This window comes from Silene latifolia, chromosome 4, assembly GCF_048544455.1.
Source record: "Silene latifolia isolate original U9 population chromosome 4, ASM4854445v1, whole genome shotgun sequence".
NCBI classification, from domain to species: Eukaryota; Viridiplantae; Streptophyta; class Magnoliopsida; order Caryophyllales; family Caryophyllaceae; genus Silene; species Silene latifolia.
Window position 1 is genome coordinate 42,650,830 of NC_133529.1, and position 12,999 is coordinate 42,663,828.

Here is a 12,999-nt window from a genome sequence, read left to right on the forward strand (position 1 = left end):
TTAGGACGCCCACTGGGGCTACCCCTTTCTATTTGACTTACGACATGGAAGCTGTACAACCAGTCGAGCTAGAGGTATCATCTTTGCGTATTCTACTCGAAAGTCAAATCCCAGAAGCCGATTGGAAGAGGGATAGATATGAAGAACTCATCCTCCTGGATGAACGTAGGCTACGCGCCTTGAATAATGTCCAAACATATCAAGCACGTATCAAACGAGGTTTCAACAAAAGGGTTAAGCCAAGGAACATCAAGGAAGGAGACTTAGTACTCAAATCGGTTAGAGCTCTTTTACCTGTTGAACCACGGGGAAAATTCAAACCTAATTGGGCCGGACCATTTCTAGTCAAGTCCATACTCCCAGGGGGTGCGGTTAGAATCACATACCTAGACGGGAATGAGTTTTCCAACCCAACAAACCTTGACCAACTAAAACGGTACTATGCCTAGAATAGGAACAAAAACTCGCCTCGCGTAACCTCACGTGTCGCTCTTGTGGCACTAAATAAACGGCCCCTGGCCAAGCTGAAATAAGCTAATGTCACTTTGCTCTTGCATTCCGACTATTTGTCATCCTCATATCATCAAATAAACTAAATCTACACCTTCAGAGTAAGCAAAAGCTCATGCTTATTTTCTAAGTTCATCACAAGCTCTTGCTTTGAACAATTATTCTTTTACATTTACTCGAACTACGCGCAAGGGTTTGATTTCATTTTTAATGAATACGTAGGCAATCCTTTATAGGATACAACCCATTATTTTTAAAATGTAAATAGAAGGACATTTGCATTGCATTTGGAATTCGACAAGAATAATAAATAGAAAATCACAACGGTTTCATAACCATTTAACCTTTTTTATTTCATTCGTTTTCTTATAATAGTACGCTACATAATAAAAATAGGCTAGGATTCTAAAATCCCCACCTTTTTATTACAACAATAATAATAATAATAATAAATAATAAATAAGGACTCAGGCTATTCCTCCATCTTCCCTTTGCCCTTGTCATTTTTGTCATATTTCTTGTCACGACCTCGAGCCGGACGCTCTTGCGCCACTTCGGACCTAATCACCAACGGTCTTTCTCGAGGCCTAGACTTCCCATTCTTGCCAGTCACCATCTCTACGACAGGAGAGGTCTTCGGTTTCTTCGAAGGATGAACGACTCGAAACCCGGCTTCTTCCTCTCCCTCAGTCAAATGCTTTTCTTTCTCTTTTTCCATCTCGTGCACCTTGTACTCAACGGGCTCGCGCTTCCTCAATCTCTCGCGCTCTTCCGGAGTAGTAGCTTTCCTCCATCACAGATAAGAATCCGACACCCATAAGGCATTAGCAGAAGAGTTCAAGAACCATACATTTCTTTGGGCCCATTTAATGGCCCACTCCTTCTTGACTCTCTGTAGTAAGCGCCACAGCAGTCTGCGGGACGATATCAAGCTTCGGGATTGTCTGTTTTAGTCCAACTTGTCTCATCAGCCTTTCCGGGAAAATGCACACCATAAATTCCAAGCCAGGAATGCGCACGGACCGAGTAGGATCCAAAGAAGACACTCCAGTGACAGATTTGAGATGCCACCATGGTACAATCCACCTAATCAACGGGCCATCGTCACTCTTCAGTTTGTTCTCCCAATAATTGCAGACTCGGGTGAAGTCCACCATGTAAAGCCTGGTCCTCATCGCAATTGAACGAGCATGATAAGAAGGAACATGAACTGGGGGCTCGATCAATCGAAGTCGTTCCATAAGCCAGAACTACCAAAAGCGGGTATTAGAAAAAAAAAACGAAGAAAAAAAAAAAAAAAAAAAACGAAGAAAAAAAAAGAAAAAAAAAATGAAAAGAGAAGAAAAGTTCTTTTACCTGCAGAATGACGGGACTTCACAAATACGGTAGGTCGCGATTGGCTTTCCTATTATCTAAGCCCAAAAGGATCTCACCTAGACATAAACAAGCTGGGCTCCTGCGCAGCTCCATTTGCTCAACAAGGCCCAGAAGACGGGGATCACCTCTCAAGTCTTCATCAACATGCCCTTGGAAGACATACACGTGCAACAAGCAAAACCCAAATGCCCTTCGCCTGGCAACATAAGAAACGGTGGGGTCAGCCCTGTTAATAAATCGGTCAATGAAGTCCAACATTCGCACTCCCTTCGAGGTCACTAAACGGTCCACCTCAAGTCTAGTCAACCCAAGCAAGTCTCTAAATTTGCTCTTGTACCCTTGCGAAGTAGAAGGAATGGCAGGCAAGTGTTCGGGGTCCCACCCACCAATCGCAGCAATTTCTTCAGGAAATGGGCAAATATCGCCTCCGGGGAACGCAAAAACATGGTAATTCGGGTCCCAATAATTAAGACAAGCATCCAAGAACGGTTTGACAACCTTGATAAGCTTCAAACTCAGCAATGATCCAAGATTATAGGCGCCCATATCATATTTCTCCATGTTGGAAAATTCGTTGGTCCATTCTTTTAAGCGAACCTCTAAAGTATTCATGATGAAGGATTATTTTGAGAGTTTTATGTAATAAGACGAAGAAGAGAAGGAAGGTTTGTGTGAAAAAAAGCTCCATCGACGTCTCTATTTATACAAATTTCTGTTTCAAAAATCCGCCAGAACGGAACCACCTGGGAACAGGCGCCACCTGCTGCGCCTCTTCAAAGGGACGCAGCTCATGCTGCGCCTCTTCTTCAGCTTAACTTCTGTGATTTTCCGCGTTGGATCTTTCCTAATTCCTCGACGAATAATTTCCTATTCCTACGGGTTATTATTTTGGTAAATACGTGGAAGTTACCATATTTCGGGTTTCCTAACTTCCGCGGGCACGCATTTCGAGACGACATCGTCATTTTCGTCATTTTACCACACTTGTACATAATCATTTTAGGAAATAATTCTCATTTCGATTTAAATTTATTTCATTTCTTTTTTTAATCATCTCATTTATAACTTATAGATTTCTATTTTTTCCTTTTTTTAGGGGGTAACCCTCCCTAACGTCCGGTCATTTCCGGCAAATTTTTTGCATTCTTTTGAGTCACTCGTTTTGCGCTAATTCAGGCCATGTATATATACAAATGTATGTTTTGCGTGATTTCTATGTAAATTTAGGCGGCATGACGGCGTAAACCGTCATCTACCAAACTTGTTCAAAGCTAACCTGCAGATACAAGCAACGCAACCAAACAGCAAAGGCACTCAAGCCATCTTATATACAACCAAAAAGGGAAATGTACAACAAACCGGGGGCTCGAGCCCCAAACAAAGTCCAGAATATTCAAAATGAAGGTCCAAAATGTACAAATGTGCAAAATACGGCCAACAAACAAACAAAAACTAAACAAAGCTACTGCTGGTCGCCCTCCAGCTCCGCAACTCTTGCCGCAAGAGCAGCAATCTCGGCGTCTCGAACCTCGAGCTCCCTCAACAAGCGAGCAGTCTCTTCCCGAGACTGAGCCAACTCTCGCTCCAGCTCGCGGTCCCCTTGTAAACAACAAAATTGGCTCATGTCAATCATTCCAAGAAATTACAAGAAAAGTTGGAAAATCAAAATTCAAAAATAAAACAGGCACAAGGTTCATACCTGACGGCCTCGACCACCGACAAGTGCCTCAACGGCAGTAGCTCGCAGCCGGTTGGCCACCCTCCATAACGCCACAAACCAAGATGGCGAAACCTGCATTTTCATAAAAAGAAGTTCTCAATAATTGGACAAACTCAATCAAATGTGTTCTTACACGAAAATTACACAAAATTATAGGCTCACCCTCCGAATCAGATGCTGCCATTCGTCCAGGCCAGCATCCGTCACCGCCACGTCAAAGTCACGCAACTCGGAGATCGTCGTCCTCCCGGTCGCGTCAGTATACTCGAGGGTCTCGGGGTACTCTGGGGGCTCGATGCCCGCCGCTCAACCTCCTGCAAAACCAAATATTTCTCATTAATCGGTGATCTTTCATCGTAGTTTCAAAACCAAGTAAAGAAGAAGAGTAGAGATACTCACCACTACCGGCCAGTATGCCAACCTCCCGTAGAGGAACGCCGAGTAGTCCTCGCCAAGAAAAAGGAGGGCGTCACCACCGACGCCAGCCAAGTCAGCCTCCCTCTCTACCTCAGAAGGCTCCTTGAACATCGTCCTAGGAGGATCGACGGGAACCGTCAACACGTCCTGACAGCACTGACGAGCCAAGCGCTCGCCCAAGTACCACACATGACCCATCGACGTCCTCAACAGCAGTCGGCTCGAGCTCCTAGGTCGAAGGACCTCAGCCACAAAAGGAGGCGCTCCAGCGTACTCCGCCCAAGGCCTGGGCACCCACTGGGACAAGATAAACAAAGGAATCATTCTTATAATCAAAAGAAATATAGAAGCAAATGAATATAAGTGAGATGCTTACGTTGTCTAGCTGAAGAGCGTTCACGTCCCGCCGGTAGACACCGTGAGAAGAATGCTTGCTCTTCGTCCTGCATATCACCCAATCCCTCACCACGGGATAGGCCTTCTCCAGCGGCTTCGTCCTCTTGGGCGCGAGGCCCGGGAAGTAGAAGTACACCCACGCCTGTAAAGCAATATAGTTAATAACGATCTTTCGTGATTTGACAAAGAAGAAAATTGATTTTAAGTCTCAATGAAGGTTCATACCTCCAACAGTAGTCCAGGTTCGACACCGCCAAAAGAAGTCCCCTTCTCCATCAACTCCGGACGAACCATGGCCCTCATGAAGCGGATGAGGACTGCAAAACCAGCAGTGACCCAGTCCCAACGCCCTAGGGAGCTCAGGTCAGAAAGGAAGGGAAGAAGCTTCGTCGATGACCTCTCGCCCTTGTCTCCGAGGTAAATCGAAGACATAAACCACGAGCCACGGACGAGCCCTCTCGCTTTCATTTTGTCACCAGACGGGGAGGAGGAGCCGTCTCCCTCCCGTCAATCGTCACCAGCGCCGGATCTTTCCCGCAAAGTAGTCTCGAACGTAGGTGTCTTTGGGCACCAAACCCGGCACTGTGACAGCCCTCGGCGATAAGTTCCAGCCGATCAACCTCCTAGCCCCGTCCGAGTCCACCCTCATGGCAGTCTCCGGCCACTCCACAGCCTCAGGCCCGCACGACAGACCATAAATCATACCGTAGTCCTCCAGAGTAACTCCCACCTCACCAAAAGGCATGTGAAACGTGGAAGTCGTATCCCAGAATCGGTCCAAGAAAGCGCGGACCAGGCTAAGGTTGGCCCGCAGCTTCCTCTTCGCGATATCCCTCAAGGCCTGCACCAAGGCACCGAACGCTCGATCATGGCGCGCTCCTCCGCCGACAGCCGCTCGTAGCACTCCATCGCTGTCGTGTAGCCCGAGAACGACCTGATGTTCCCGGCCTCCTATTGTGATTTGAAACAAAAGTTATCTTTAGTTTTTTCGAATAAAAATTGGAGGAGATATAAACAAATAAACGAAAGAAGGTGGGTGATGAGTAGTGAATTCCTATTTACCAAGCTCTTCACCTTCCTGTAGGACAGGTGACCCTCTGCGGCCCATAGCAAGTGCCTACTCTCCCAAGTCTCAGCCCACGCGGGAGCTCCTCTCAGCTGACGACCTCCTCATCCAACGTTGGCCCGTCTCGGGGCCTCCTCCTCCTCAACAGCCTCCTCCTCATGGATCTCGTCCCCAGCAGCCATCACCGTGACGGTGAAGGCCTGCTCCAAAGCCTCCTCGACAACAGCAGCGTCTATCTCCATGGGAGTCCTCCCAGAAGTAGAAGCCTCATCACCTGCAACATTAAAGCAAATTTAGGCCGCGTCACGTGATGACGAGCCTTGGTTAAGGGATTTTCGAGCCTTTTGGAAGCCCTGAAACCGCTCTTTTCTCGCCATCTTTTCACAAAACCAAACACTCATGTGTTAATTTGGGTCAAGTCAAGCCTAATTTGAAGCCTAGTCTTGGGTTCGAGTCGAAATTTCGGCAGCATTTCGTTATAACGGCGATTATGCCTTAGAAAAGTATCCTGAAAAAGCTGTCACAAACCAAAATTCCGAGATGGTAGGAAGTTTACCCATCATCCAAGGATCCCAAATATCAATTTTCATCACAAATGGACAATCCTAAGGCTATTTTCGAAGCAATTTACGGTTTAGCTGTGAAACCGTCTCAAATTCACTCAAGGGCTCAAAACTCAACGAAAATTCAAAACAAATGCATGGTTATGTTCCTTATATTACCAATTACCCGTTTCTAATGTCAATTTGACAAGGCAAATGCATTTGGGGGAAAGCCCCAAATTTTCGATTGATTGGGTCATAAACCCTAATTTTTTCGATCCAAAATTGAACAAGTACGGAAGATTAATGCAAGAATGAGACGCATACCTTGATTAGTCATGATTAATTCAAGCTTTTGGATCAAACCTTGGCGTAAATGGTTAAGATTTGAGAGAGAAAGAGAGGATTTATGTTTCGAATAAATGAACACAACCCCTCTGTTTATCGCGTTTTTACGCAGAAAAAACGCTTTGGGGAACAGACGCAGCAGGCGCTGCGCCTATTCCAAGAGACACAGCTCTTGCTGTTCCTCTTCCTGGTGTTCCCTCCATACGAGTTTTCAAAAATACGTTATGAGTTCGTTATTTGTGGGCCCATCTTTAGTGCGCCTCTTCCCCGATGCTATTTTATTCTTTTGGTCCGTGTGACGATTATCTTTCGTTCCGGCCCGCATTCCTAAGCCAACAGCAGACTATTACACATTATTTATTGCTTCCAAGACCCTTACTTGTCACAACGAGCATTTATTCCTTCACAGGTGTTTCGACACGCCTTCATTATTTTTTCCCCAACGAGAGTAAGCGGATAGACTTTCCCTCTCGAGACATGGAGATTAATTCCCGATTATGTTCCCAACGAGAGTAAGCGGATAGACTTTCCCTCTCGAGACATGGAGATCAACATCAAACCCTTTTTTTTTCTTCCGAAGTTTGTTTGAAGCTGAACATAAACAGATTTCACCCAGCAGTTCCCGCTTGTGTCCTGCTACTCACAACATTTCTTGCTTCCCCTCGGAGTGCGACGAAGGTGTCGTTCTCTGTAAGTTCCCAAACCAATAGAGTTCCTACACTCGCGCCTTGATTACCCCTTAAGTTGAACTTATATTTGACCTCCTTCCCGACGATGCTTTCCTTTAGGGTCCCACACCCTAGCACAATCCTTATATATCTTTTAGGTCTTACCCTTAGCTCCTACGCTTACCCTTACGCAACTCCGGAAACATCTCGAGAAGAAGTCTCAGGTATGGTCTCTTATTATGGCTGGCGAGCCTCCTTACGTAGTCTAATGGACTTTAAACGACCCTCCCCGATAGTCGACAGACTCTAAAATGTTCCCGACGACAGGTCCTTGGCTCAGACCCCTTGAGCCGCCTCGCGTCGCCATTGTCGTCAGGTTTTAATCTTCGATTGACCTGATGGCTATACTTTGACTTTCGCGTTGTCCAAACCTCAGTAAAAGTGGGGGCTCTGTAGATACCTCATTTTTGCACCTCTCGCAAACCACCCGGTGATGATTGGGCCGCATGTTTGCTACGCGGAACGATTTATGACAGTTCGTAAGTTTATCGTCAAGTGATTGCTCAAATACTAATGTCTACCTCTTAGTTGTCATCTACGTGCCGATACGGTCGTTTTGACAGTAATTAGAGTACATTTGGAGTCCGGGCCTAAAACCGTCTTCATTTTCTGATAACCATTAAATCCCGAGTCAGAATGTTCTGGAATGTTCCGGATATTTCTATTCCATATTTTATAAATATTTCACAATCTTTATCCTTTGGTAAACAATTTCCCGTAATATTCACACAAGATATTAAGGAAAAAAGAATTATTCCGTCCTTCTATAACTCAAACACGGAAATCTTTCTTCCGCAGGAGGAAACCGCTTGGGAACAGACGCAACAGGTGTTGCGCCTCTTCTAAGAGACGCAATGACTGCTGCGCCTCTTCCCAGATCCTTTTCTGCGTGTTTTTCGAGATTCACTTCCAAAGACTCTCCAAAACCCTAATTCCTTCACGTGATTAGTATAAATAGGAGCCTTCGCTCCTCATATTTCTCACGCGAGTGTCCGCCCTTCTCTTCTCCCTTTGCATTCTAGACCTTTGTTCTTACTTTTTGGCGTCTACGTGCTTGAACATTCGACCACGTAAGCTCGGATCCTTCTGAGTACCAGCCTCGTTTGCATGACCGACCAATTTGACCAACTCCACAATCAATCAACATAATTAATCTAATCGTTTTTCTCTTACGAGGGCACTTTCATATTTGCATTATAGTTCGAGTCGAGCATCGTTAATCGATAACTTAGTCCTTCTCGTTTCGTCAAACATGTAAGTTTGAGGGTGTAAATCTCTCTTTTATTATTGTTATTTACCTTTTGTATCATCATTAATGTAAGGTTTATGTCGAAAATACCTCCTTAAAACCGATTTCTAAAACTGTGCTTTAAAACCTCTTTTTACGGATTTCCAGAAGACAAACCGTCGAGAAAGGACGCAGCAACTGATGCGCCTCTTCGAAGGAGCGTTGTTCCTGCTGCGCCTCTTCGTGAGGCTGCCGCAGTTCCTGCTTCCTTTCTTCTTCCTTTGTCCTCTGTAATTCGTATGTTTTTTATTTGTTTTATTTGTTTTCTTTAATTAATTCTTTGTTATAATAGCATGATAATTTCACATGTATATTATTCGTCATCATTAACACATCGTTAATTCCGACTTAAATCCCTTATAATCTCATATTTGCGGGTTTTCGTCATTAAAATCAATCCGGGTTGTAGAAATTCAATTCGTTCATATTGAGTTTCTGGAATTCGATCTTTAATATATTCTCATCTGTCTTCATCCATATTCGTCATTAATTTGTCGTTAATTCGTCATGTTTAACCTATTTAGTTCACCCATGTCACTAATCAATCATTCGTTCATGTAAATAATTCGTTTGCATCCGTCTCATCCATGTTTTATTGCTTTTATGACAATCATATGTAAATAACCTGTTAATTACTTTCATTCGAGTTAGTTATCATAATTAATCATTTAAATTCACCAATTAATATTAACGATTTGCAGTTCCGGCTTCACAGCCAGAACTCACCCTTGGAACAGACGCAGCAACTGTTGCGCATCTTCCAAAGGGCGCAGTCCTGCTGCGCCTGTTCCACGTTGAGTTCTGTCTCTGAACTCCGTTGTTGCTTGGCCTAGTTTAATTAGCTTACGTATAATTAATTATTACTTGTATTATCACCTTCTGACTTGTTCGTTAATTCATTCTTTTATTCTTCTTCTCAAATTATCCGTTTTAAAGGTATTTTCGACATAAATCGCGTAATCCGATGTAATTATTGTAATTTTTATCGTAATTTTCTTATTGCATTTATCATTGAATTTTATATCATTTGTATGTTCTCACATGTAATTGAACATTAAATCCTACTTCGGCCCAATTGTTTGCTAATTACGTGTCAACCGACTTAGTTAAATTAACATGCTAGGATTAAAACTTGGATGTTGCATTGCATGCATATAATCGACGATATATCGAGTATAGAAGATGTCCCTAATCATTAGTAGAGGCCGATATCGAGGCGGGGGGATTAGGTGTTCGATCAAAAGAGCTTCCTAATACGTACCCTCACCCCTTACTCCAGATCTCTGTGAACATCCGTGTTCATTGGCATCCACGAGAGTCATTCTAGACATAGAATGCTAAGGGTAATGATTGCTTAGTGTTCATGTCTTTACTTTGTGTCTTGACATGACACGAGGTATTCGAAAGGTTCCAATTTTCCATAAAAATTGGTGGCGACTCCAACAAAAATGCAAACGCTTGTTCTCTTCCTCCCAAGCGCCCCCGTGGTCCCCCCCCTGTCCACACACCCTAGCACACGGGGATGCTACCATCTCGGTTACCCGAGGTAAAGTATATCACAAGTGACCATATAAGAACATTATTTAAAGTTCAACTATTTAAAATTATACAAATGTCAAACCAAAACCAAAACTAAAACAACTGTTCCAGCGGAAGACTAAAGACTCCAAAACGAGTGATGACTCCATCCTAGCTAGATTCCGCAAGCTATCCAAATGCACACCTACTAATCAACTGCTCACCATCCCCGAAATGGATCACCACAGTTTTCAAAACATTTAAACGGGGTCAGTCAACTGCATAAGCAAGATAAGAAATAAACAATACGCGTCCAATCAATCTAAACACATTCCTCCAAACACCAATAAATCACCAACCACTGGCTACACACTAAATGTATTGCCCTGCCAGATTACCCATCGCAACAGGTAATCCACTCCGCCAGTGGGGACCGCAGCCTTACCACCTAAGCCCCACTGAACACTATAGAGCGAATAACCCATGTCCATTAATGTGCACATCCCCCATGTGACGGGAACCACAAGGGGCGAATCAAGGGCGTGAAGCCATTCCCGCAAATTACTCCACTCAGCCGAGGGCGCACCTCACGAACCACATACAATTACAACCAAAACACAATACCAATACAATATGCCAAATTCCAAGATAAACAATTCCATTAATAATATTAATCATGCCAACAATGAAATCACAACATCTTAAATTAATTATATAATCAACTGAGTAGAGAAAACCCTACCTTTTCATAATCCGCTATAACTACAGTCAAACATACAATTGTACAAGAGTACCACATCGTCACCTACAACAATAATCAACAACCATACATCACAATATGATTTCTACCCAAAACCCCCAAATCTCTCAAACTAGGGTTTAACCAATATTAACAAACTGACATAAAAACAACATAGAAATCTTACCCAATTGATGACGCCCGCAATGGTATGGAAATCCCCAAAAGTTAAGAACTCTAGCCCTTGATTTGATATCAAAGAGAGGAGAGAATCGAACGTCATAAATGTTTTTCTTTGAGAAAGCTTTGAGAATGAAGAGTAAAATAAAAAGAACTGACGACTCAAGCTTATAAATACTTCTCCTTCCTTTATTTATTATCAAACCGAACGAAAACCCATAAAAACACAGGCACTCGATCGAGTAACTAACGTACTCGATCGAGTACCGCCTACTCGATCGAGTTGCTACTACTCGATCGAGTACACCCTGAGAAGAAAGTACTCCAGAATCCGTAAACAACTTACTCGACAAAGTAAGTTCTACTCGATAGAGTACCCAAAGCTCAAATATCTGAGGTATTACACAACCATAGGAACAAACGAATTCTTTGTGGTACCAAATGAATTCTTTGTGGTACCTGTTGGGGATAAAATTACTGTCTTTTATCCCAAGCCACGTGGCGGGCAGTGAATGGGGAAGATCAAATTAAAGGGATCGGTGATGTGGCAAAGCAGGGACCGCAGGATTAGCACGAAGAAACACACCTTGATATTTAGGAAATAACGATCAACAGGTTGAAAATCAGCACAATTAATTCCTGGAAAACAGATAACGACTCCTGAAAATAAGGAGGCAGATCTCAGAGGAGCCCGAGAAAATTAAACCTAGGAAGATCAACTATAAAAAGAAGGATAGACAAACCAAAAGGGTCATACCATCATCATCCAACTTACCCCAATTGCTCCCAAATCTCGCAGCCACACCTCGTCTTTATTAGTAAATTATATTGTATCTCTTTACTTGCTCGCCTTCATCGATTATAGTGAATATTTGGTGGAATTCCGACTCCCCTCGCGGTTGTTCCCACATCGGGTTTTCCGCATCACCAAAATTCCTTGTGTCAATCTTTCTTTTCGTTGCATCTCGAATTCCTTCGCATTATCATTCTTCGATTCATTCTTAGTTATAGACCGATCACTTTGGCTCACAAACTTAAAATTAATTATTCGGTAAATTTTTACCAAAACAGTACCTGTGTTTTCCAAGGAAGTTTCCAAAAGCTTGCAGCTTCAACAACCGACTCATTTCGAATCAATCTGATAGCGAATTTGATCGAGAACCGGCCTGATGACGTTTGTGACCCGTAAAAAAACATCGTCTTTGTCAGCCTTGCACACAACTTCATAAGATGCGATGGTTTGTAATATTTCACAAGGAAGATACTAAGCAAACAATTCTCATTTCCAACCCGTATTATCATCGCACCTTTCCTCAACCGTGGAGTCGCTGATATGCGCTGGCAAATCAATGGCGACAAATTCCTCTAAAGGGGTGCTCATTGCCCATCTATGTCGCCAAAATGATGTTGCGCTGTCATTTCCAATCGATGAGTTCAGCCCATGTTTCAGTATTTCAGCAGCTTCCACAATACCTCTCCTCACATTCGAACTTGAATGTTTAGTGGTAAACATTTCCATGTCGTTCCTCCTATGACAATACTTGTGATGGAGAACCCTTGCCCAGAGATCATTCGGCTCCGAAAACAACATCCACCCTAGCTTTGCCATGAAAGCTACATTGACTTGTTACATTGATCAAATACCAAGTCCTCCCTCATTCTTCTCCATCGTAACCATGTCCCATGAGACTAGGCTAAGTGCCCTTATATCCTTTTCCCATCCCCCCCCCCCCCAACCCAACAAGAATCTCCTTGCCCGTTTGTCAATGTCGTCGCATACCGAAAAGGGCAGTCTAGTAGATTTGCATAGCATAACCTAGGATCGTTGAAAGTGTAGACTGGATTAAAGTCGCCTGACCAGCCATCGAGATATATTTACTGTTGGGAAATTGAGATAAAAGAAGGCAAAACAAAATAAATATATTTAAAAATGAAAAGCTAAAGACTTTGATTTGCAAATGAAACGTACAAGTAGTTGCTAATATATATCCTAACTAATCCTAAACTTAAGGAACTAATTTAGGATTTCATGGATTCATGCTTTGACCACTACTAATTAGCTAACAATCTATAACAACATTAAGCAACATAAAAAACGTGGGATCATCAACAAACCCACTACTAATATGCATGCTAAATTATTAATTAATAAAACTAATTTTGAATCACT